The following is a 27878-nucleotide window of genomic DNA, read 5'->3' as shown; positions in this document are numbered from 1 at the left end:
ACCATGGAGTATTGTTTGGAATTGTATGAGAATAGAAGCTTTCTATGAAAGACAATCCACTAGATTTATAAAGGGAACCACTGGGAAACTACCATGGAGGACGTTAGGAGAGGGAAGGGAAGGTAAAGGAGAGGAAATCAGAGAGGGAGATGAACCATGAGAGACTGTGGACCTCAAGAAACAAACTGAGAGTTTTAGAGGGGAAGGGGGATGAGGGGATGTTTGAGTCTGATGGTGGGTATTAAAGAAGGTATATGTTGCATATATACATATATGCACTGGGTGTTATACACAAACAATGAATCTTGGAACACTACATCAAAAAATAGTGATGTACTGTATGGTGACCGACATAACATAATTTTAAAAATAAATGGATTCACTATTCGTACTATTAAGAAACCACCATTATTATTTTCAAATGATCAATACATACAATTGCTAATAGGGCCAGCATATTCTATTAAACCCCCTTTCATAAAAGGCAATAATTTATAAGTAGTAAATCCTTTGTATATACTAGCACTGATGAAGTAGTTAAGAATACATAATGGAAAAAAAGATATTTTAATCTTGGAAGAACACTGCACAACTCAGGACTCTGGATTACTTGGCAAGAAATTATGGGAATAAAAAAGTTTGAAACCTCTCCTGGAAAGATCAGTTAATAAGTTTTCCCCCTATTTTGGACTTGGCCAAGAAAAATTTAGCACATAATAATCATAACTGTGCCATTTTTCTTTGTGTATTTTAGTTGTGATAACATTTGTTATAAATTCAGCTGTCATCTGCTTTATGTTATTAAATTTCTTAGAAAATGTTTCTTTCATAAAGTAACAAAAATGGAAATACAGAAAAGGAAAAGAAAAAATGCCAGCACATATGGTGTTTAGATTTTTAAGAAGTCCAAAATTGATTGAATAAAATAATATTGTAATGAAATTTTACATTATTACATATCTGTCTAGTTTTATTAATCTTCTAAAGTCAGCTGGTTGGGAAATGATTTGATAAAGTCATTGATACTGAAAACAAACAAATGAACAACTGTTATCAGTGCTAGGGTTACATGATAAAACTTAAAACATGAAATGCTATTTAACATCATTTGCTAGTATTTGGTGGTAATAATCAATTTAACAATTTTTGGAGATGCAGAACATAATACAATGAAGGTAAAATTTAAATATACAAAAATAATTTATTGTATTTAATATTCAGAATGTACATGGGGATCTTTCAGTCCATTACTATTATTATTATGACATTAGTCAGTTGTTTTTTAAACATATAAAATATGAATTATTAGTTCATTTCAATTTAACTTAGGATAAAAGTGTATGTACAACTTCTTTCAAACCTTACATTTCTATTATTTTGATAAATTTATACAAATGTATTCCAATGATTGCCTTCTAAAAATTTTCAACTTTAGAGACTATAATGTCAACGTATTTACTAAAATTAAATGCCAACAATGTGAATATTAACATATAAACCAGCTTTAAAAAAATTCTGATTTCATTTTTTATAATCAATCACATGTGCAAATATGACTTATGCTTAATTCAGTCCTGAATGACTGTTTTCCAAAATGATATTATTGTGACCTTTAGATAGTAATTTCATTACTGTAATTCTGAGAATTACATAAGGGTTTAAAAATTACTTTCCATTAAGTTATATTAATTATGCTGCATATTATATCAGACAGTTTACTAATTACCTGAACTCAGGCAATCATAAACAAGCAAATCTAGCAATGAGAAAATTTAATATCTCAAATATTAGAAAATATACATCAAAGAATGTAAATTAATTTACACAAAAAATTTAAAAAAAAATTAAAAGACCAAATGACTGTCTTTGGGAGACAAGGGGATACCTCCTTAAACCATAATGCTCTATAATATACATGGTGCTTAGCACATAAGTTATTTTTATTATTATTCTTTTTTTTTTTTAGAGGGGGAAGGAGCAGAAAGAGAGAGAGAGAGAGAGAGAGAATCTTAAGCAGGTTCTATGTCCAGTATGCAGCATTATGCAAAGCTTGATCTCACTGCCCTGACATCATGACCCCAGAAGAAACCAAGAGTCAGATGCTTAATGGACTGAGCCAGAGAATTATTATTCTTGTGGTCATACTGTATTAATAGAAATATTCAGATAAAAATAAATTACAATACATGTTTGAATGAGGCTTTGTCAGTGGCAACACACTCTAGTGTCACAGTGATAAAACTAAGCTTGGTCCAATATGCTCTAATTTTTTACTGGTATGAAATTGAGAAATTTCATTAATGTCTGTAAGAGAAAATTGTTCAGCTATAAAAATGAGTATAATATCCACCTATTGTGATTAAGTAATGCTTGAAAAACAGTGGAACAGGGGTGCCTAGGTGGCTCAGTGGGTTAAAGTCTCTGCCTTCGGCCATGGTCCCAGAGTCCTGGGATCGAGCCCCGCATCGGGCTCTCTCTCTTGGCCAGGAGCCTGCTTCCCCCCCTCTCTCTGCCTGCCTCTTTGCCTACTTGTGATCTCTGTCTGTCAAATAAATAAATAAAATCTTAAAAAGAAAAAGAAAAACAGTGAAACAGTGTATGTGGCCTATATCAATTTTAATCAGTCAGAAATAAATGCAAGCAGAAGATAAACTGAACTGAGAGGAATGCTTCATTGTTTAATTTACAAATTTCAACCAGAACCTCTTGCCTCAAATTCATTGGAATGTTGAGTCAATTTGTGTCAAATATGAGAAAATAAAATAATATCCTTTTATAAAATAATTAGGGTCAGTACCCTCTGAAATAGCATGGCGAGTTTGTGACCTCAGAATTAGAAGTAAGGTTATTCTTTGTATCTTCAGAATTTTTCATTGAATTATACATACAGGAAATGTGAAACTGTTATTAGTGGACTCATGCAATATGCGCTTATTTGTGTTTGGCCACTTTTCCCTCCATATCTTGTTAGATGCGTGTAGTTTTTTTATGGTGTGAATACACCACAGTTAAGCAACATACCACTGATGGAATCTTAGGTTACTTTCATTCTGGAGAATATATATAATTCTGTTAGGTGTCTTAGAATGGAATTGCCAGGTTATACTTCCAAACATTCTATCCAGGCTATTTGTACAAACTTACTCAGCCTGACAATTATAATTCAATTCTCCCCACATTTTATCAATATTTGGCATTTTCCACCTTTTTAAAATTTAGTCATTCTAAAAAAAAAAAATAGTTATTCTTCCGAGTGTATAGTAATTTACATTATGGTTTTAATTTACATTTCCCTTATGACTAATAAAATTGAGTTGTATTTCACATGTTTGTTTACCATTTTTTTCAGTTATGTGAAGTGCCTTGTGATGTGAAGGGCATTAAAATATATTATGGATTTGAGTCTTTTGAAGTGCATGTATCAATGTATATGAATAAATATATATTTATAATGGACATAAAGTTTTGGATATGAATCTTTTCAGTCCTTTTGTGATATGGTTTCAAAAATGGAATTTCTTAATTTTAATATAATCTAACCTATGCTTTGTTTTCAGTATTTTCTGTCCTATTTGAGAAATCTTTATCCACACCAAAGTTATACAAATATGCTGTTTTCTTGTAGAAGGTTTTTTTCCTTAATGCCTTTCATATTCAGGCTGATTTATCTGAAGTTAATGTTTATTTATGATGTTAGATAGTATGTAAGATTAATGTTTTCTGGAAGGATAGCCAATGAAAGCAGTACATGTTATTTAAAAAGGCCATCCTTATCCCAAAGCACTGTGATGATTCCTTAGTTGTAAATAGGTAACCATGTATGGGTTATTTCTGAATGATTATGTTCCATTTATCTATTTTTTTCATCACTGTTACAATAACCAATACTCAACACTTATTCCCCATATACTTATGTGCAAATATTGATATCTAGTAGTATAAATTCTCCAGGTTTTGTTCTATTCCATAAAGATTGGTGTTATGTAATAAGTACATTCTAGAATCAAATTGGTAATTTCTACAGGATATCAGGTATATTGATAGAAATCGAGATGGACCTGGAGGCAATTTTAGTCATTTGGAGGTCAATTTTGGTAGCAGTTTAATAATTTCGAGTTCTCCCATATATGGCCTTATACCTAGACATAAATACTTGTATAGGGTATAAAAAGCTTTTGAAAAAGTACAGACTCAATTTATTTGCTGCTGATTATTTCTATTATTAATTTCTACATAACACAAATTACCCCTATATATAACAGCTTAAAATAAGACAGTGGTTATTTTGTTCATAAATCTTTATTTTGCAACACATGGAAGAAAGACAGCCTTGGCTCCTCTAGATGACACCTCATTTTGGCTACCAGCTTTCAGCCTCCTCTATGAGGAGAAATTATATCTTTGGGGGTCTTCATACTTTTATTTTAGTTTTTTTTTTTATTGTGTTATGCTAGTCACCATAAAGTACAACATTAGTTTTTTTATGTACTGTCCCATGATTCATTGTTTACTTACACACCCAATGCTCTGTGCAATCCATGCCCTCCTTAATATTCATCACCAGTCTCACCCATCCCTCTCACTCCCCTTCCTTCTAAAACCTTCAGTTTGTTTCCTGCTCAGTGTGTTTCTCAGACTCCATAGTCTCTCATGGTTTGTCTCTAACACCAATTTCTCCCCTTTCAATTTTCCCTTCTCCTAATGTCCTCCATGCTATTAAAAGATTATGAAACAATAATTTTTTAACTTGAAACACCAAAATACTGGAACTAAGACCAACACATTGAAACAGACAATGGATACAGACTTAGATTTGATACAGAATCTGGTGTTAGCTGTCAATGTCTTTAAATTAATAGTATTATCTCTTCCAGGAAATAAAAAGATGGAATATCTCATGAGACTAAGAATTGATTTTGAAAAAGTGAAATGTAATTATTATAATTGTAAAATATACAGAGAGTTCAGCGCCGGCATGGCTCAGTCAATTAAGCATCTGGCTCTTCAATTCTTCTCAGGTCATGATTCCAGGGTCCTGGGATCTAGCCCTGTGCAGGGCTCTGCCCTAGGCACAGAATCTGCTTTTCCCTCTCCTTCCCCCCTTGTGCCTTCTCTCTTTAAAATAAGTAAATAAAATCTTTTAAAAATACATACAGATTATTAGATATATGCACATTATTTTTTGAAAAGTGAAAATCATATTCTCAAGATATACCTGATTTTTTATAGAAATATGACATTTAGGGGCACCTGGGTGGCTCAGTGGGTTAAACCCTCTGCCTTCGGCTCAGGTCATGATCCTAGGGTCCTGGGATTGAGCCCCACATTGGGCTCTCTGCTCAGTGGGGAGCCTGCTTCCTCCTCTCTCTCTCTCTCTCTCTCTCTCTCTGCCTCCTTGTGATCTCTGTCAAATAAAAATAATAATAATAAAAAGAAATATGACTTTTAAAATATGCTGGTATCATTTACCTCATAATTATTCTTGTAAAAATCAAGTTTTAATTTCCAATACAGCCCAATTCTGTAAGTTTACTGAATCAAAGTTATCAATGAAGAAAATTGCAATATTGTTTTCATAAGGTGCAAATCAAGCAACTAAATTAGTACATACACTTTGCTTTTGGACTATAATAATGTTTTAAACATTTGTATATAATGTCTTTCATTATGTTATTCATGTCTGCTCATGACAAGTTTTACTAGAATTTCTTAGCATTCTTTACTGAAATAGGAACTTCTCATGTCATAATTATCATTACAAATTTAATGTCATTTTATGCAGAAAATCCAGTATTTGTTATGAAACAAATGTAAATCTTTTCCCAAAATAGAAGAATGAGATAAACTGAAAAATTAAGTTGAACCACAACTCTCTTATCTTTGCACATTTATTAACAACATCTTTTAAAGTAACTGTCATCTTATTACTTGAAGAAAATACTGATAACAGTTATTAATCTTATATTTTAAATCTGGTTACAAGTTTATAATTTAATTTTACAAAGCTACAAATCATTGAACCCCTGCCATGTATTATGATCTTTATAAAATGACAATCTTTAATAACAAAGTTACAATTATTCCCATTTTTGCAGGGAGAGCATGAGGCTTTGAGAACTTAGTAAGGTCATACCTGTAGTGAGAGCCAGAAGTGAAATTTATTTCAGTCTCTGATTCCAAAGTCCTCCTTCTTATGCACCATAAAATGCCACCACATACAACAGCCCTTTGATCTGAACAAAACTGTGTGAAAGTCTAGGATTTTTTCTTCTCATTTCATCTGGATGAAATTGAATGGATGAATTATGGAAACAATAAGTGATAATTAAATTACGTTGTGGAGAAAATATTTGCCCAAGTCAACTGACTGCAAATTTAATTTTCTTTTTTTTTCCTTTTTTTTCAATTATATATATATTTTTTAAAATATTGACTTTTACTTAGTGTTATGGACATTAGATGCATTAGGTCTGAGTTTCACACAATAGTTTGTTTTAGTTCAGTATTTGTGGTCAAAATCATGAAGTTAAAAATTACAATTCAATATCAGAGTTGTGAAAGAGTACTTATTTAAACTGGATCTCTGCAATTGAATTGCATGAAGCACATTACTCTAAGGAAGAAAAGGGACATTTCCCTTTGCTTAAAAAATTCAAACAGAAAACAATAAAATCTAAAAATAAATGTCTGCTATTACCGGTGGCCAGAAGTAATTCTTCAAAATTTTTTGAGATGAGAATAGAAATACACAAGTAATACACAAGGAAAGATTTTCAAATTAAAAATCAAGAGAAACTTTCTGAATTGACATGAGAGGAAATATCACTCTTTAGGTGAGTATGTTAATTCCTTTTTATCCTAAGGAGAAGAGAGACAATTACCTTTTTAGAGTAATTTAATTGTAGTTTGTTTAAAAGTCCAAAGTATTGATGAGATGACCATTCAATATCATATTCAGACATAATTGTTTATAAATTCTTCTAAAAATAGAAATATTAATATTTTTAGATATTGTATTTTCAATGAGACACAATTGAAATTACCTACATGGTAGAGATTGTGAGAAATAGTCACCAACCAAACATAAAGAGAAGATAGTTGGGTTGTTTCACAGAAATAAAGTCATAAAGAATTTCCTAAAACTACCCTATACCATTAGAATAAAATGTGGTAAATTATTTTTAAATTATTTAAACTTCATACTCACATTTTACGTTGAAATTTAAAAATGATACAATCTAATATTTTTTTAAAGATTTTATTTATTTATTTGACAGGGAAAGAGATCACAAGTAGGCAGAGAGGCAGGCAGAGAGTGAGAGGGGGAAGCAGGCTTCCTGCTGATCAGAGAGCCCAATGTGGGGCTCGATCCCAGGACCCTGGGATCATGACCGGAGCCAAAGGCAGAGGCTTAATCCACTGAGCCACCAAGGTGCCCTCAATCTAGTATGTCTTAAAAATAAAATTTTACTTAAATTTTTGTATATGGTAATGTACATTGATTTGTCTATTGACTGACCAGGATTGACCAGGATTTCAATTCCAACAATTATTAGTCATACTAGCCTGGGCATTTTTTTCCTTGTTTAGGATCAACCTTTACTCTTTAAAGGAAGATACTAATTTGGCCAATTAGGGGATCCATGCCAGATACTCTTTTAGGAGCTGGTTGGCAAGAATCTTATTGACTCATGTAGACCCTGGAATGGTAAGCAAGGGACTATCCTTTGTTTGGACATGGATTGTGCACCAGGTTTCGTGGATGAAAGCTGCTGTTGACTGCTAATGAACTGTCAAATTGAGCTAATAACCAAGAGAAGGCTCAAAATACAAACAGGCCTCCATTCACTATAGGATAAATAGATTGGAGATACACAAGAACATTTTTAGAGAAGTGATAACAGTTTTTCTAGTTTGAATTCCATACTAAGCCCTTGAGAATCAAAAAAGAAGACCAATAAAGAAATAAAGCACAGAATAAATGCAACCACAAAAATGGGAAACAGAATACTGAGAAAAAGTAAATGATCTGTTTCTTATCCCTGGAAAACAAGAGAAAGATGAGGGTTTCAAAATCTAAAAAGGTTAAGAGGTCATGTTTCCTGATGGAGGGGTTAGAAATGGAGAGGTTACTGGGAAAGAGGAAGTCAGCCAAGCTAGTTTGGTTGCAAACTAACTGGTGTCAGGCATTAGGGGGAAGGTAAGCCCAGAAAGAGAGGGCGCAGGCTTCCTGCTGATCAGAGAGCCCAATGTGGGGCTCGATCCCAGGACCCTGGGATCATGACCGGAGCCAAAGGCAGAGGCTTAATCCAGGAAAATCTCTGCCCAGATTAAACAATGTGAGGTCCTAGCCCAGTAGCACACCAGGTCATTTGGAGAAAGGCATTTGGAAAACATTCTAAGTGAAATGGAATATTACTTGAGATTATAGGCAGAGAAGTGATGTGAGGTGATTTACCTTTGTAAGAGATAACTCTGGTAGCTCTACAAAGATCAAGTAGTAGGAACAAATTAGAGAAACCAGTCAAGCAGCTTTTATTGTAATCTTGATATGGATAAGAACATTGCTTAGTCTAGAATAGTAGTTGTATAGAACGTGAGAATTGAGGTAATTTATAATGCAATTTTAGAGATGGAGTCAAAAGAAAGAATCAGGAGGGGTGCCTGATTGGCTCAGTCAGTTGGGTGCCCAACTCTTTGCTTCAGCTCAGGTCATAATCTCACAGTGGAGAGATTGAGATGGAGCCCCACATCAGGCTCTGCACTCAGCATGGAGTCTGCTTGTCCCTCTCCCTCCCCCTCTGCTCCTCAATCCGCTCACTCACACACACATGTTCTCTCTATATATATCAAATAGAAAAATAAATAAAATATTTTAAAAAGAGAAAAAATCAGAAACGAGTGATAGGGTTTTATCTTAATCAACAGGATGGGTAGAATTCCCAATTACTAAAATGGAAAACTTAGGGATATTTGACAGATGAAGGGAAGAGTAGAGAAAAATAAAAATCAACATTTCTGTTTTAGGCACGGAGAGATTAAGTTGCCTGCTGGGTATCTGGCTGAAGGAGATGTCTAATCAGGCAGTGGGATACATAGAGTTGGCCATTCAGGGGAGTTTTGAGATGTTTATATATGAATAAATGCACTATTGCATTACTATAATAATATTTTATTAGATTACATTGTAGATATATAATGTTTCTATAAAATCTTCACAAATGCATGATATATATATACATATATATGTGTGTGTGTGTATATATATATATATACATATATATGATGTATATGTGCATGTGTGTGAATATAGACTAGAATGTCATTTTTAATAGTCCAGGCATTCTAAAATCACAGGCCTACCTAGATTTTAAATTCAATCACCCTGCTCCATTCTCCACAACACATTAGCTGACTAATTTATAAGAGAAAATACCCCATTTTCTCTTATAAATTAGTCCATGCCTTCTTTACATAGATTAAAAATGAGGGGAGAAGTAATTTGAAATGTTTTTAGTAGATGTTCCAGTCATTATATAAATTTAATTTAATGGAGAATGCTATGTATTTATTAATACTTTAACATATTAATGGGACATAACTAATCACAAAGAAAATTTTCATAAATTAGACAACAATGACATTAATTGGAATTAAGTTAATTAGATTTTAATCGGAATTTTAAAATTCTAATGCTATCTCTAAGTATTCATGACCATGACATATAAAACTACTACAAATCTACTTTAAAAATTAAACAATCCAAAAAATAAAGAAAGAAAGAAACAATGCAACAATAAAATGGATAAAAGTTTCAAGCAGAAATTTCTGAAATGATGATATGAAAGTAATCAATAAAATATGATAAGGAACTTAACTCTGATATGCAGAGTGAAACAACAAATTAGTGCTACAGTATGATCCCACCACTCCCTCGTCAAAATGGCTAATATGAAAAGAAAAGGCAGATAATACCAATTGTGACTATGGAATAGAGCAAGCAAAATTCTCATTACTACTGACATGAGTACAAACTGATAGCACTCCTTTGGAAAATGGTCTGAAAAAAATTCACTGAAGCTAAGTAAATGCATGTTCTCCAGTTCCGATATTCCTACACACAAAAACATGCATGGTTCTCACAAACTTCTCAATGAGCACAAGAAGCCAGGCACAAAAGAGTACACATTTTTTAGTGTAACTGCATAGGTTTTAAAAACTAACTCATGGTATTAGAAGCTAGAATAATAGTTACCCTAAAAGAGAGGAACAATATCTGGAAGAGAAAGATGGGGACTTCTGAGGTGCTAGAACTAGCATGTTTTGATCTAGGTGCTTGTATTCACTTTGAAAAAATTAATACAAGCACATTGGTATACTTTTTTGCATATATATGTATATGTAAACACATACATATATAAATGTGTGTGTGTGTGTAACATACTGATTTAGCATATGACACATATCTAAAATATCAAGGAGAAAATATATCAAATATCATTATATAGAAGAAAATCCAAGTATTATAGCTTTTTGCTTTTTGAAATAAGGTCCTTGGGTGCCTGGTGGTTTGTCTAAATAGAGTAATAGCCATTTATTCTCAGAATAAACTTGATTTGTAAGTGCATATTTAAATATCTGACTGACACATTATTTAAAAATATGGAATCAGTATTCTTTGCATGAAAGAAGTATTAAAGCACACCTGCAGGATAGTGAAATATTTTAGCATTAACCAAAAATCCATTCATCACACCTTCTTGGTTATGAATATATCAGAAACACAGACTGTCATCACCTCTAGCTCACCCTCTCCATGAAGTTCACACTTGTAGATTGTTAGAAATAAATAGCGTGAAAGACATGCAGTCTCGATGTGACTAAAACCTTATCACCTCAATCATGAGGGAACTCTTTCCATCTTTATTATTCAGATGGATTTTTCCTACACCTATAATTACTTTTTTTTTCATTTGGAATAAATATTACTTTACCAGGCATTTGCCCTCCACGAAAACCACAATAAACATGGCATAAATCTAGTTCACATGCCAATGCAAAATTAAATAATTTTCAAGCTGTATTTCTGATAAAGTTTCACTTAACAGAAGGAAAATATAAAAGATTATAAGACATATCAGAATATTAGACTACTAACATTCATATATCTACTTTAGGTAGTTATTTACTTCATCCACAGTATATAAAGAATTAGAACTTTAGCCATGTTTTACATAGGAAGATATATATTTGAGATTTCAAAGTATTTTTTTCTTATATATGTGCAACAAATCCTTTTTCCAAAAACTAGGCAATAGAAAAGGTTCTTATCAGCAAAAAATAACACTTCTGCTAAGTTATTCATGGAGAATCAAATTCAATAAAACATGTTATAAATCACCTTGCAATTCCCCAATCCAGTTATATAGTAAGTCAAATCAAGAACTCTAAAAAGTAAAGTCTCAAACTTAAGTATTACTATAATAATGACAGCATTAGGCAAAGATGATTTTCTTTACCCAGACTCATTTGTATTTCTCAATATTCTAATAACGTTAAAAAAAAGGCAATTTACAAATAAAGAACCTCTTAGCCAGTGTGTCCTTGTATATACAGCACAAAGTACTAGCTAAAAGCTACAAATGTTGTTTTTGAAATAGAGAACAATGCAATACAGGGAGAAAACTGCCATATTAAGAAGATATTTTGATTTCTAGTCCTCATTTTACTCACCTGTAAACATGGGAGAGATGATAACTCTAACCTCCTACATTTTTGACAGTATAAAATTATATATAAAATAAAATAATTTAAGCCTGGTCCCTAATGGAAATGTTTCATAATTGTTAGTATCAATAATATATCATTACACTATGCTTGTGTATTATTTTAAATATTAACTTTAGGATTTGTTGTCACTCTCCCATTCATGGAAACATGTAATATTTTCTCCTATCTTTACAAATCTCCCATTTTTCCCACTATCACTGTCATCTGATATATCATGGCCCTTATTCAAATTTCAACTATTCTTTAATTATCTGCATCTGTTTTGGTCCAAAGATTCCTGTTTTATTAAGTAGGTTAAAATCATTATTGAAAGTTTACTTTGAAACTCATATTGTCCAAGATTTAGCCAGTGAGAGCACATTAAAGCTGATCTCTGTGTTCTTTGACATACCCATTATTTTTTGAGCACTTCATTGCTCTCTAGTAAAAAAAAAAAAAAAAAAAAAAAAAAAAGATGTTGCAGGTTCATCTTGTACCTACCCTTCCCCCTACCCTTCCCACCCATGGAATCAGTCATTTTTTAGAAGTCTTTGTCCTATTAATGGTCTTGACAAGTCAAGATTTAGGTGTTAGATATTCCCATTACTACAGCAGTGTTGCTGCTTCTATGTTCTATCAGTGGACAGAACTATTTATACACTCACAGACACTTACATCTGTATTTATTCCTGCATATATCTAAGTAATTTAAAGACCGCAAGTTTACATCTACACTGCCAAGTACAGTCCAGTAAGTTTTAGTCTAGTTTAGTCTCCATTTTCATACTTGTGATATCTTTCTTGGAAACCCATATGCTTAGATCCCATTATCACTACCGCATGTATTCAATTGATCAGTCTCTGAATCTCCTTTCTCCACTACAAATTCCATTCCTGTAAGTTGCCTTCATCATCCTGCTTAGGTTATGACCCACTCCACCATGTGGATTTCCTCCTCAATCTGTTGGGGCTGTGAAACCTAATATAGACATGCTCTGATTCTGCATGCTAAGTCCTTTAAGTGATCCCACCACCATCCTACCTGGGCTCTCACTCCCTATTCCAAGTCCCTCATCTTCATCTCTGGCACAAATTCTTGTCTTTATCTGTCCCAAGTAATGGCTTTAGGTCTGAATTGTTCAGAGAAGATAAATGAAAAGAATAGAAAGAGGAGGGGAAAAAAGTGTACACTCCTATAGTCTCAATAAGAAATCAATAATGGAAAACATATTCAATGTAATATATAAACGGAAATACTATTTACATTAACTTTGTGATCACAAACTTTCAAGCTTATTATCTAAATATATTTCATCAACTACCACAGGTACTACACCAAATGTCGTTTTTGTATTCTCAGTCTGATAGTCCTAAAATGTTACGTCTCATTAACTTGCTTTATAGAGTTTTGAATCTTTGGTTGAATTAGCAATTAATTAATGTATTTTGATACTAATGATCCTTTAAGAGAATGTCTGGTTTGCTAGCTTGTTAAAGAAGATGTTGAACTAATTCTTAATAGAGGAAAGGAAGGGTGTGGTTTGGAGGGCGATCTTAGGCTGCATCTTGTTCAAAGCCAAGTTCAGAGATATTACAACACATGTCAAATGCTGGGGTTGACAATGTGTAGATCATCATTCAGAATCAATTTTAATAAGAGCCCCTGGCTGATTTAGTTTTAGGAATTACTACCCACTTAAAAAATCAAGGAGTTCTCTTTAGCCCAATGGGTTGAATTCCATTACAGATAGTCCTTAATTTACGAAGGTTGGACAAGATTTTTTTTTTTTTTTTAACTTTACGACCTTGGGAAAGTGACATACATTTAGTAGAAACCGTACTTCAAATTTTGCATTTTGATTTTTTCCTGGGCTAGCAATATGTTGTAGGGTACTCTTTCATGATAATGAGCAGCAGCAAGCCACAGCTCCCTAAAGTCATGTGATCACAAGGGTAAACAGCCAATACACTTAAGAACCATTCTGTACCCATAAAGCCATTCATTTTTTTTCACTTTCAGTACAATATTAAATAAAGCACATGAGATATTCAATATTTTATTATAAAACAAGCATTGTGTTCCATAATTTTACCCAACTATAAGCTGACCTAAGTGTTCTGAGCATGTTTAATGTAAGCTGGGCTAAGCTATGATGTTTGGTAGGTTAGGTATATTAAATGGATTTTTTGGCTTATGATATATTCAATTTACAATTTGTTTATGTGGTTATAACCCCATAAGTTTAGGAGGATCTGTATTATAATATATAAAGGCTTTTTTAAAATATTTCCTTCTAGATTTATATTTGTTGTGAAGGCAGAAAATATTTTTTTAAAGAGGTCACTAATATGACATTAAATCTTTTCATCTAAGTCTATACTACTTATATACTATAAAAAATTATTTTTTCCACCTAATGACTTCAAATGTAATTAACTAAAGTTCTTAAATTACTTTTTTTGTACTTCAAAAGAACAACTAGTTATTTGAAAAAGTCTTATTATGTGGTTCAAATAACTTAAAGTAATTTTTTGATGACACTCTGTGCCCCATTTCATAGTAAATCTTACAAGAAAGTAATTGCAATTAAATTTTATTTATTGCTTCTCATATCAAACAATCTGCTTCTTTTATTTTTAATTTTTTTATAAACACATAATGATTATTAGCCCTGGCGGTAGAGGTCTGTGAATCGCCAGATTTACACACTTTATAGACTCACCATATCACATACCCTCCCCAGTGTCCATAACCCCACCACCCTCTCCCTATCCCCATCCCCTGGTCACCTTCAGTTTGTTTTATGAACAAAGTAAGAGTCTTATGGTTTGTCTCCCTCCCGATCCCATCTTGTTTCATTTATTCTTTTCCTGCCCCCCGAACCTCCCACATTGCATCTCCACTTCCTCATATCAGGGAGATCATATAATAGTAGTCTTCCTCCGATTGACTTATTTCGCTAAGCATAATACACTCTAGTTCCACCCACATTGTCGCAAATGGCAAGATTTCATTTTTTAGGTGGCTGCATAGTAATCCATTGTGTGTGTGTGTGTGTGTGTGTGTGTGTGTGTGTATCACATCTTCTTTATCCATTCATCTGTTGATAGACATCTAGATTCTTTCCACAGTTTGGCTATTGTGGACATTGCTGCTATAAATATTCAGGTGCATGTGCCCCTTCAGATCACTACTTTTGTATCTTTAAAGTAAATACCCAGTAGTGCAATTGCTGGGTCGTGAGGTAGCTCTATTTTCAACTTTTTGAGGAAGCTCCATGCTGTTTTCCAGAGTGGCTGCACCAGCTTGCATTCCCACCAACAGTGTAGGAGGGTGCCCTTTCTCCATATCCTCTCCAGCATCTGTCATTTCCTGACTTGTTAATTTTAGCCATTCTGACTGGTGTGAGGTGGTATCTCATTGTGGTTTTGATTTATATTTTCCTGATGGCGAGTGATGTGGAACACTCTTTAATGTGTCTGTTGGCCATCTGGATGTCTTCTTTACAGAAATATCTCTTCATGTCCTCTGCCCATTTCTTGATTGGATTATTTGTTCTTTGGGTGCTCAGTTTGCTAAGTTCCTTATAGATTTTGGATACTAGCCCTTTATCTGATATCTCGTTTGCAAATATCTTCTCCCATTCTCACAGTTGTCTTTTGATTTTGTTAACTGTTTCCTCTGCTGTGCAAAAGCTTTTGATCTTGATGAAGTTCCAATAGTTCATTTTTGCCCTTGCTTCCCTTGCCTTTGGTGATTTCCTAGGAAAAAGGTGCTGTGGCTGAGGTCAAAGAGGTTGCTGCCCATATTCTCCTCAAGGATTTTGATGGATTCCTTTCTCACATTGAGGTCCTTCATCCGTTTTGAGTCTATTTTCATGCGTGGTGTAAGGAAATGGTCCAATTTCATTTTTGTGCATGTGGCTGTCCAATTTTCCCAGCACCATTTATTGAAGAGGCTGTCTTTTTTCCATTGAACATTCTTTCTTCCTTTGTTGAAGATTAGTTGCCCATACAGTTGAGGGTCTATTTCTGGGCTCTCTAGTCTATTCCATTGATCTATGTGTCTGTTTTTGTGCCAGTACCATACTATCTTGATGACGACAGTTTTGTAATAGAGTTTGAAGTCCATAATTGTGATGCCACCAACTTTGGCTTTCTTTTTCAACGTTCCTCTGGGTATTCAAGGTCTTTTCTGGTTCCACACAAATTTTAGGATTATTTGTTCCATTCCTTTGAAAAAAATGGATGGGATTTTAATAGGGAAACAATCTGCTTCTATTATAAAATAATATTTCTTCTTAACATGTAAAGTGCATAGTAAAAATGTATAGGTACATCTTTTGATAAAACAACAAAATATTATTTTAGTTAAAAAATAATAAAATATATATGCTACTTTCACTTGTGTAGTAGCTATAAAAGGGATATATTGCGGTACCTGGTTGGCTCAGTCAGAAGAGCATGCAACTCTTGAGCTCTGGGTCATGAGTCTGAACTTCATGTTGGCTGTAGAGATTACTGAAAAAAACAAACAAACAAATAAACAAAAGCTTATAAAGAAAAGGAAATGCAGAGCTTGAGCACCATGACTAGCTGGCCCATATTTTTTAAAAAAATATTATTTTATAGGGTTAAAAAAGAATGTCTAAATATCAATAATTGAAGAAGAATGTTTAAAGACTAAAATTCACACTTTGCAAGAGAGGAAAATACAATGTCTAATAAATTCATAAAAATTGCTTAATCACCATTACTCAGGAGGGAAATGCAAGTCAAAACCACAGTAAAATCACACCACACACTTAATACAATGACTACAGTTTTTAAAATCAGTATTTTTATTTCTTGACACTGATGGGGAACAACTCTATCATATAATTCTGATGGAAATATGCACTTATATAACCTTTTGGGGCATTATTAAGCCTCTTTTACTAAAGATTTAATTAAATTGTGATGCAAATTTATTCCTATTAGAGTAAATATGAGAAAATTCTCAGCAATACAACCTCAAAACAGTTCAAACTAGCAACAACCTACATTATCAAAAATTTTAGAATAGTACAAATTAATATATTCACACACATACATACACACATGTATATGGTATGTATATTTGCAGATATATGTGAATATATACATACATAAACACATTTTGTAGCTATTATATTCAGTGATATATAGAAATAAATGTATTATCAATGAATACCATACAGAGATGAGAATAAAGAAAATAATGTTATAAGAAAAAAAAGGCAAATATCAAAAACTTTGTTAAGAAAACAAGGCCAAACATTATATATATATATATATATATATATATATATATTGTTTTTCCTATTAGAGATGGGGGCAGGGCAAAGAGAAAAGGAGAGAGAATTTCTTCAAAATTGTCAAATTTGCTGGTGTATAGTTGCTCATAATATGGTCTTATAATTGTTTCCATTTTTTTTTTTTGGTGTCAATTGTGATATCTCCTCTTTCATTCATCATTTTATTAATTTGAGTCCTTTCTCTTTTCTCTTAAGTCTGGCCAGGGGGTTATCAATCTTATTAACTTTTTTTCAAAGAAGCAGCTCCTAGTTTTGTTGATCTGTTCTACTGTCCTTTTGGTTTCTATTTCATTAATTTGCTTTGATGGTTACTAATTCTCTTCTCCTGCTTGGTTTAGGTTTTCTTTGCTGTTCTTTCTCTAGCTCCTTTAGGAGTAGGTTAGGTTGTGAACTTGAGACCTTACATGTTTCTTGAGAAAGGCTTGTATTGTTATATACCTTCTTCTCAGGACTGCCTTTGCTGTGTCAAAATTACTTTGAACAGCTCTGTTTTCATTTTCCATTATTATTATTATTATTTCTTAATTCTTCTCTAACTTTCTGGTTGATCCATTCATTCTTTAGTAGGATGCCCTTTAGCCTCCATGTTTTTGAGTTCTTTCCAACTTTCCTCTTGTGGTTGAGTTCTAGTTTCAAGCATTATGGTCTGAAAATATTCAGGGAATGCTCCCAATCTTTTGGTATCAGTTGAGACCTGATTTGTGACCCAGGATGTGCTTTATTCTGGAGAATGTTCCATATGCACTAGAGAAGAATGTGTATTCTGTTGCTTTGGGATGGAATCTTCTGTATATATCTGTGATGTCCATCTGGTCCAGTGTGTCATTTAAAGACTTCATTTCCTTGTTGATCTTTTGCTTAGATGATCTGTCCATTTCAGTGAGGGAGGTATTAAAGTCCCTTACTATTATTGTATTATTGTCAATGTGTTTCTTTGATTTTGCTATTAATTGGTTTATATAATTGGCTATGTCCATGTTAGGGGCATAGATATTTAAATTTTTTATTTCTTTTTATTGGACAGACCCTTTAAGTATGACATAGTGTCCTTCCTCATCTCTTATTATAGATGGCTTAAAATCTTATCTTTGGCTTAAAATCTAATTTATTTGAAATAAGGATTGCCACCCCAGCTTTCTTTTGACGTCCATTAGCATGGCAAATCTTTTTCCACACCCTCACTTTAAATCTGGAGGTGTTTTTGCATCTAAAATGAGTTTCTTGAAAACAGCATATTGATGGATCTTGTTTTTTCTTTTCTTTTCTTTCTTTTTTTCTTTTTTTTTCCATTCTGATACCCTGTGTCTTTTGATTAGCACATTTACATTCAGGGTAACTATTGAAAGATATGAATTTAGAGCCATTGTATTGAGTAAGGTGACTATTACTATATATTGTGTCTGTTCCTTTCTGGTCTGTTAGTTTTAGGCTCTCTCTTTGCTTAGAGGACCCCTTTCAATATTTCCTGTAGGACTGGTTTGGTTTTTGCAAGTTCTTTTAGTTTTTATTTGTCCCGGAGGCTTTTTACCTCTCCTTCTTTTCAATGACAGCTTACCCGGATATAGTATTCTTGCCTACATATGTTTCTTGTTTAGTGTTCTTGAATATATCATGAAAGTCCTTTATGGGCTGCCAAGTCTCTGTGGATAGGTCTACTGCCAGTCTAATGTTTCTACTGTTCTATCTTACAGGCCTCTTGTCCCAAGCTGCTTCAGGATTTTCTCTTTGTCACTAAGACTTATAAGTTTTACTGTTAGATGATGGGATGTAAATCTATTTTTATTGATTTTGAGGAGATTCTCTGTGATTTTTGGATTTTGATGCTTGTTCCCATCCCCAAATTAGGGAAGTTCTCTAATTCATTCAAATATACCTTCTGCCCCTCTCTCTCTTCTTCTTCTGGGATCTCAAGTATTCTAATATTGTTTCATCTTATGGTATCACTTATCTCTCAAATTTTCCCCTCATAGTCCAGTAGTTTTTGTTTTGTTTTGTTTTTTGTTTTTTTAATCTCTCCTTTTCTCAACTTCTTTATTCTCCAACATTTGATCTTCTATATCACTAATTTTCTTTTCTGCCTCATTTATCTTAGCAGTAAGAGTCTCCATTTTTTATTGCACCTCATTAATAGATTTTTTTAAAATTTCAACTTGGTTAGATTATAAGTTATTTCTCCAGAAAGGGATTCTTTAGTAACTTCTATGTTTTTTTTTTTTTTTCAAGGCCAGCTAGCACCTTTATAATCATCATTCTGAACCCTAGGTATGACAGCTTCCTGATGTCCACATTGATTAGGTCCCTAGCTGTTGGTACTGCCTCTTGTTCTTTTTTTTTTTTTTTTTTTTTTTTTTTTTTTTTTTTTTTGTGAGTTTTTCTGCCTTGTCATTTTATCCAGAAGAATAGATGAGGCTAGAGACTAGAAAAAAGCCATATTCTAGATTTAGGGTATATTTTGATCTGTTAGAAGAAACTGTATTGCAAAATATTAAAGAAAGAAAAACTTATATGTATACAAAAAATAAAGTTAAATACAATGAAGGAATAGAATATTACTATAACAGTGAAAATTTTTAAAAAAAGATTTTTAAAATGGTATTGATAAGATAAAATAATTCTAAAAGGTTAAAATAGGAAAGAGGAATTTTTTTTTAAAATATAGAGTAAGAAATCATAAAATTAAAAAAAATTAACTTTAAAAGACTAAAGAATCATGGGGAAAAAGCCATAAATTCTCTGTGCTGCATTCCCTTGGTCTGGAGTCCCACGTTTCTCATTGATAGGTGAACTTGGTCTTGGTTGGATGTTCTTGCTGATCTTCTGTGGGAGGGGCTAGTTGCAATAACTCTTAAATGTCTTTGCCTGAAACAGAATTACATTTCCCTTACAAGGGACCAGGCTAAGGTATCTGCTCAATTTTGCTCTCAGTAGCTTTTGTTCCCAGACACTTTCCATACAGCTTTGGAGGAGAATGAAGATGTTGGCCTAATAATCATTGACCTGGAGGAGCCAAGAGCACCCTCAGAGAAAAGCAGTCAATCATGCCTGTCTCCCAATCTCTGGCCACACTTCAAGCTCACCTGGCCTATGTCTGAGTGTTTCGATTTCCAGCACATGGAAATTTTGTCTCCACACACATTTTGTCTCTAAACACAGCAGATTCCTGCTGCACATTCCTGCGCTGGTCCCTCTGGTGGAGGAATGGGGAGGGGTATCCCTGGATCTACAACTTGTGAGGTCCTTGCTCAAAGATCAGTGGTCTGAGTGTGCCAGGGATCATGGTTTATGGTAACCCTAAGCTGAGAGCCTACTCCTCAGCTCCATCTTTGCAACTGGCTTCCCCACCCCAATACCTGGGACCTTTGCCACAATCAGACACTTCTGGTCATTCTGTGACCTCAAGGGTCCTGAGACCATACTGTCCCAGCAAGGGCTCCACCCCTTATTTAGCCTCTGGATGACATCCTTCAGTGGAGCAGACTTCTAAAAGTTCTGATTCTGTGCTCCACTGATCTACTGCTTGTCAGGAGTCAACCCCTCCCCCCGAGGCCTATCTTCCCATATATCGTCTTGGATTGACTTCTCCACACATCCTACCTTCCAGAAAGTGGTCACTTTTCTGTTCTTAGAATTGCTGCTCTTCTTTTCTTGGATCCCCTATTGAGTTTGTAGGTATTCAGAATGGCTAGGTAACTATCTAGCTGAACTCCCAGGACCTGACAAAATTTAAGGTTTTATTACTTAATTACTCCTCCGCCATCTTGCCCCTTCCCCCAAATGAATAAAATTTTAAAAATAAATAAATAAATTTTCTTATTATGTAAATTATTCCATCTTGACAAATATATCTTCTGAATATTGTTCAGAAATCAAAGAAAACCAAGACAAACCATTTTCTGGGGAAGAACCAAATAAAAGCTTTTCTTCCTTAATTGAGATAATTATCAGATATTGGCCCTCAATAACACATCATAAAAATTACCAGATTTCCATAAAATTCAAAGTTTCTTTTTTTTAAGTGATTTTAAAATTTAAATTCAATTAACACATAATGTATTATTGGTTTCAGAGACAGAGGTCAGTGATTCATCAGTCTTATTACTTTACAAATATTTTTATTAAAATTTTAAGAATCAGAGGTGCCTGGGTGACTCAGTTGGTTAAGCATCAGACTCTTGGTCTCAGCTCAGGTCTTAATTTCAGGGTTCTAAGTTCAAGCCCCATGTTGGGCTCCATACTTGGCATGGAGCCTTCTTAAAAATAATAATAAGAAGAAGAATCATTCCCTAGCATTATTTTAATACTTAATTAAAACACAGCCAGGCAATGACATTTATATATTCTTAATTTTACCTGGTCTAATCTCATCTCAGTATTGAAGAATTTATCTGATTATTGATAAACTTTCTCTTTTAAAACACTATAATCTTTGAGGAAAGGAAACATTTTATTTTTTTTTTAAGTTTTTACTTAAATTCCAGTTTGTTAACATACAGTGTAATATTGTTTTCAGGCATACAACATAGTCATTCCACACTTCCATAAAACACCCAGTCATCACAATTGTACACCTTACTCCCCATCATGTTTTTCACCCATTCCCCATTCACCTCCCCTCTGATAACCATCAATTTGCTCCCTATATCTAAGTTCTGTTTCTTGTTTTTTCCTTTCTCTTTTTTTCCCTTATAATCATTTGCTTTTTTTCTTAAATTCCACATATGAATGAAATCCTATGGTATTTGTCTTTCTGTGACTGATTTATTTCACTTAGCTTAATATTCTCTAGCTCTGTGTCATTGCAAATGGCAAGATTTCATTCTTTTTTATGGCTGAGTAATATTCTATTATATATCATCTGTGTTTATATAGATATATCTTCTTATAGTTATAACTTTTACCCATTCTACAGTCAATCACATTTGGTTCCTTTTCACTGTTTAGCTATTGTTGATAATGCCACTATAAGCACTGGGATGTATGTACCCTTTTGAATTAGTGTTTTTGTACTTTTGGGGTATATACCCAATAGAGGAATTGCTGGTTCATAAGGTAGTTCTATTTTTAACTTTCTGAAGACACTCCATACTATTTTTTCAGAGTAGCTGCACCAGTTTGCATCTCCACCAACACTGTAAGAGAGTTCCCTAGAAGAGAAGTTTTTTTGTTTTTTCTTTTTTTTTTTTTAAGTATAGCCATCTAACATATTTTACTGTAATGGAGACTTCAATATAGACACCATAAATTGTGTTGAGTTGAATCAAACATAAGTACTATTCCAGAATACATATGCACATATATGTAATATATATGATAGTCTTCAATTATATATATATAGAGAGAGAGAGAGAAAGAGAGAGCATACATACTTCCTTTATGTATGTTATGTGTATCTATTTTTTTAATATTTCAACACTGTATAATGAACAATCTGTTACATCTACCACATAGAGATACAACTCATTGTTTAATAAACTGCATAATGCTCCATACAATAGATATATTAATTTATTTAGCCATTGTTTTCTTTATTTTCTAAATTTGCTTAAATGAATATATTTTAAAATATACTCTTTAATTAATCCATGAGTAACTATCAAGTACATCTGCAAAAGCTGAATGTACATCCATTATTTAAGTAAGCATAAACAAATTAGAAGGTCTGCACCAATACATATGTCCTTGAATTTGAGGGTTAAAAATAACACATTTTATCTCCTTTTTAATATTAATTCAGCTTAACCTATTTTTACCTTGTCATGTTGGTCACGGTGAGGAAATACTAAAATTATATCAATGATTGTAATTTCCAATATCTTCCTTCTAATTTCAATAGAAATGCTTTTAAGACTGTCCATATTGGGTATCATATTCGCTATTGATTTCTAACAGATACATTTTTCTCATGGTAAGAAGTTTCTCTCTAAATTTAGATTCATAAGAGTTTTGTTATTTAATCAAGAATGAGTGTTGAAATTATCAGATGTCCTTTTCATATCTAAGGTGATTATATTCATCTATTAATATAGAGAAGTTCATAAGTGTTTTTTTCCCCATCTTCAATGATCCTTGCAGTCCTAGATTAAAAAGTTCTAATTATGCTGAGAGAAATAAGTCAATCAGAAAGACAATTATCATATGATCTCCCTGATATGAGGAAGTTGAGAGGCAAAATTGAGGGTTGGGGGGTAGGGAAGGAAAAAATGAAACAAGATGGATTGGAAGGGAGACAAACCATAAGAAATTCTTAATCTCACAAAACAAGCTGAGGGTTGCCGGGGGGAGGGGGATAGGGAGAGAGTGGTTGAGTTATGGACACTGGGGAAGGTATGTGCTATAGTGAGTGCTGTTAAGTGTGTAAACCTGGAGATTCACAGACCTGTATCACTGGGGCTAATAATACATTATATGTTAATAAAAATAAACAATTAAAAAAACCTTTATATAGTTTATAATGGATATGTTATCCATTACAGTAATGGATAATAATGCATTAAAAATTTTATATAATTTATAATAGAATTGCAAGTGATGGGACAACAAATATGGTCAGGAAACTGTAGAGATAGAAAAGAATTACTGAAAACTACTAAAAACAGAAGATAATTTGAAATATTAACTGAAAATAATTCTAAAATTCATTTGGTTCTCAAAACTTTAAGTGATTGAATTAAAGTTGATATTCTATGAAGAGAATTGTTGTGGCTTAGTACCTCATTTACACAGAAAAATGATTGTCATACATGAAATTTATCATTATGTTGGATTAAGATCAAAGATATCACTGCTAAGAAGAAAGTGGATTCGTGTTACTATCCACAATGCTTATATATGTGAACAAAGATGTTCAATTTGACCCATTTTAAAAATAAAAAAGATCAGGCTCAATAGTAGACCAGATGTACATGCAGCATTGTACTCGTACATTCTCAACTGGAATAAACCTAGAAACAGTCAAAGGCTTCCATAGCTTTAAACAAAACCTTTACTAATTTGCTTCTGTATCATTTATATTGATTGGTTTCCACACTGTATTATAAAATACCTTTATATTGTAAAAAAAAAAAAAAAAAAAGAATGTCATTTCATTGTGTATGTGAAGGAGCTCACCTGTAACAATTCCATTAATCTAAGGGTTCAGATTCCTTTTTTTCTTTGTGAGAACAATCATTTTTTATATTATAGCATATAAAACATTAAAAAAGCTCTAAATCATATCACAGAAGCCTTTTAATATAATGCTGTATTAAATTGCTTATATTTAATTTAAAGTATTTTTCCTACATTTATATGACAGTTGGTTTATTGTATTCTGCCATGTTCAATATTACACTGGATTGTATGTCATAGTTATAATAATATCATATAACAAACTGAAGTATTTATCTGCTCTGAAAGATTCTCAAAAAATTTTTTCTCAATGTTATTTTCTTCTCATCTTCATAATTTAGAAAGAACTATGATTACTGAGAGATTATTTTCACACTGATATTTTAGAGTCAAGAAACAAATTCTGGAATACTTTTCATAATAGCTCTTTTTTCCCCTATTGGAGATAGGAGTCATTTGATGTGGCATCCAAACTCACCACAAAAGTAGTGGTCAAAAGCCTTAGATGTTAATGACATTGCTGTTTATATCTCACAACAGTATCAAGATAACCTGCTCACAGTTGTAATCTGTAAAAGGTGCAGAGAGAGCTTAAATGATGGGAAGAATCTTATGTGTTTCCTCTTTCTGTGCATTCTCCAGCATCTTTTATTATTTTCTTTAACTTATCCACATCTTCCTTCTTTGTATATAGAATTTGTTATTTCTTTTAACCCTATTGACTACATTAGGCAAGATTTATTTTTCTAATTTTGTAAAAATGAAAATTGAGGTCAAACTGGTAAAGTACTGATTCAGAAAGTTTTTCATTTAAAAAATACTCAATATATTTTATTATTTTAATTTTTGTCTTTCATAGTAGACTGTAATTCTCAAGTTAAGGCAATGTCTACTTTGTTTACTGTTATAATCTTAAAAGATTTTTTCCATTACCAAAGCAATGTAGGTGCTCATCGTAATCTTAATTAATTTGAATTAAATCGGTCCCACAAAATATATTTTAGTCTATAACTTCTCAGGATTATGCAAAGATGAAAAGTTTCATTTCAACAAATATTTACTGAGGGTATGTCTATGAGCCAGAACCTTACCTTGATACCATGTAATCTCCAGGTTGAATAAGAACCTTAGGTTCAAGATGTTTATAATCTTGTGGGAGAGACTTATAACAACCAACTCAAATAAAAGGTAGAATATTAAAAGTATTAAATGGTGGCACAAAGAGCATTCTTTTAAAGGGAAGAATAGAAAGATATTAATTATTTTACAGCAGGGTGAGTGTGCAAAGAAATCACTATTTGGTGTACATTTCCTTTTTCATTCTTAACACTTTTCATTTAATGTTTTCCCTCAGTAGCTTACAGAAAGTGAAACAGACATAATAATAAAAATTACATCACTGGGGTGCCTGGGTGGCTCAGTTGGTTGAGCATCTGCCTTTGGCTCAGGTCAGAACTCCAGGGTCCTGGGATTTAGCCCAGGATCCAGCTCCCAGCTCAGCGGGGAGTCTGCATCTCCTTCTTTCTCTTCCCCTCCCCCTCTGCTCATGTTCTATCTCTCACTTTCTCTCTCAAATAAATAAAATACTTTTTAAAATTACATCACCAACAACTTTAATTACATCAGTAATAATAGCTGTTCTAAGTATGGAAATAATTACTTGAAGAGGAAAAGAGGTGAACTTTCCGAGCTGAGGGAAGGTCAAATATGTAGAGGATTATCTAGCACAAAGTAACAACTGACAACAGGAAGATCAAAGAACTGTCTCATCAACAGTTGTTAAAACAAGGTAACTCATAAAATGCCAAATAATAGTAATACTGGTCATTTTAACTTTTTACTTCCTTGACAATCTGTAAATGCATTATGGAGTAATAAGATGGTTCAAGAATAACCAGCTGTAAAAAGAAAGAATGTTCAATAATTTACAGTATGGCTAATTTAACCTTCAGTTGTAAAGAACAGATTTCTAGAAAGCAAAGGGACATGCTAATTGGAATTGCCCCCCATGACTCACCCTACAAGTAGAAGCTCATATCCAATCTTGCTAAAGATGTCATATAATCTTTTTTTATTCTTAAAATGAGCAAATGATTCTATTCTCTAAATTATCTTCCAAACCTAGCCATTTATGAGTTTAATTAATTCTGCCTTTTGTTAGTAGTAATCAAGAAATTTAAGATAAATTAGGAGCATGATTTCCTAAATATACTTATTTTAAAACCTAATAATCATTATTAAGTAGTTTGATGCATTATATTTCTCAAGAATTATCATTCACAAAGTATTTTTATATATGTTCTCACACTATAACCTTAAACATTAAAGCAAAACAGGTAATGAGGCTCATTTTATAGATTAAGAATTCAGGTACATGTGTTAAATGGATTGACCAACATCATACAGTTATGTAACCAAAAGTCAGCTATACAAGAACCTTAGCCCTCAGCCTTCAAGGTTTAGAAAAACAAAACAAAACAAAAATTGACTCAAATTATTGTTCTGATTTCTAATTATTCTTTGATCTGTGATGACATTATTCTCTACTTAGTATCACATAGTGTTATAGAATAAATAGCCACATGTTTATAATTATCTTCTTATAATTATAATTATCTTCTTTTCCCCAAAAGAAATATTCCTAAAGCCTTTTGATTTTAAAAAATGATCTTTTCCCACTTTTTTAGCAAGTGTCAGTGGAAGTGTTAAAACAGCCACATTTAAGTCTCCTAAATAGTCAGCCCATGAAATGATACAAAGTCCATTAACTGGTACGAAGACTGAAAAAAATAAAATTAATTCAAAGAGTAAGACTCCATTTGTTGAAATTGGTGATATATGGGTGTAGTTTCATAGGATACTTTAAATAAGACAAATCTTCCTTTCTTGTTGACTGACCTAAATGTTACATACTGGAAATATAAAAGCAAGACTTTTTTTTTTTCCCAGTTGAAATAAAGGAATGATTGTTTCCCTAACCTGCTATATTATTAAATATTTAAAAATATAATTAGATCAGTTTTAAAATATGTTTTCTTGGGGTGGTAAGAATTCCACTTAGGCATTGTAATTATCAGACATTTTTAGAATTGAAGTATATTAGCTATTAATCAAGGCACTCAGATCAATGGAATGTAATGGTATTTTTTCCTCATATATTAAAAAATATTAATTAATTTGTTATTATAAATATAAAGGATAATTTAAATGTAATTTCACAGAAAACACAGATTAAAAACTTAAACTTCATCTCTGTAATATGAGGGTTTCACGAAAGGATGTAAACAATTGGACAACTTGAATAATTCACATTTTCTAATGAGCTGAAAGGAATGTCACTGTGTCTGGATGATTAAGTGGATATCAAAATGTGCAATGGAATATATTTCTTGATGGCCTTCTCTTCATTCAGAGTATACACTACTGTAGGAGGTTTTAATCTAGTTTATTTGTGAGCTCAAGCTATGTAATTATGTTCAGATCTGAACTTTCACACTGGCCATGAAATTTACTTTAGTCAGGAAAAGCTAAAGAACAAAAGACAACACTCTCCTTGATACCTCACATTTGTTACCCAGTTGGTTTTAGGAAATACAACTCACCAAATAATTCACAGGGTAGGGATCCTTTGACCCATCAAAAGCTACAATATATCCACCATCTTCA

This window comes from Mustela nigripes, chromosome 9 (genome assembly GCF_022355385.1).
Source record: "Mustela nigripes isolate SB6536 chromosome 9, MUSNIG.SB6536, whole genome shotgun sequence".
Classification (NCBI taxonomy): domain Eukaryota; kingdom Metazoa; phylum Chordata; class Mammalia; order Carnivora; family Mustelidae; genus Mustela; species Mustela nigripes.
This window is presented reverse-complemented; position numbering follows the sequence as displayed.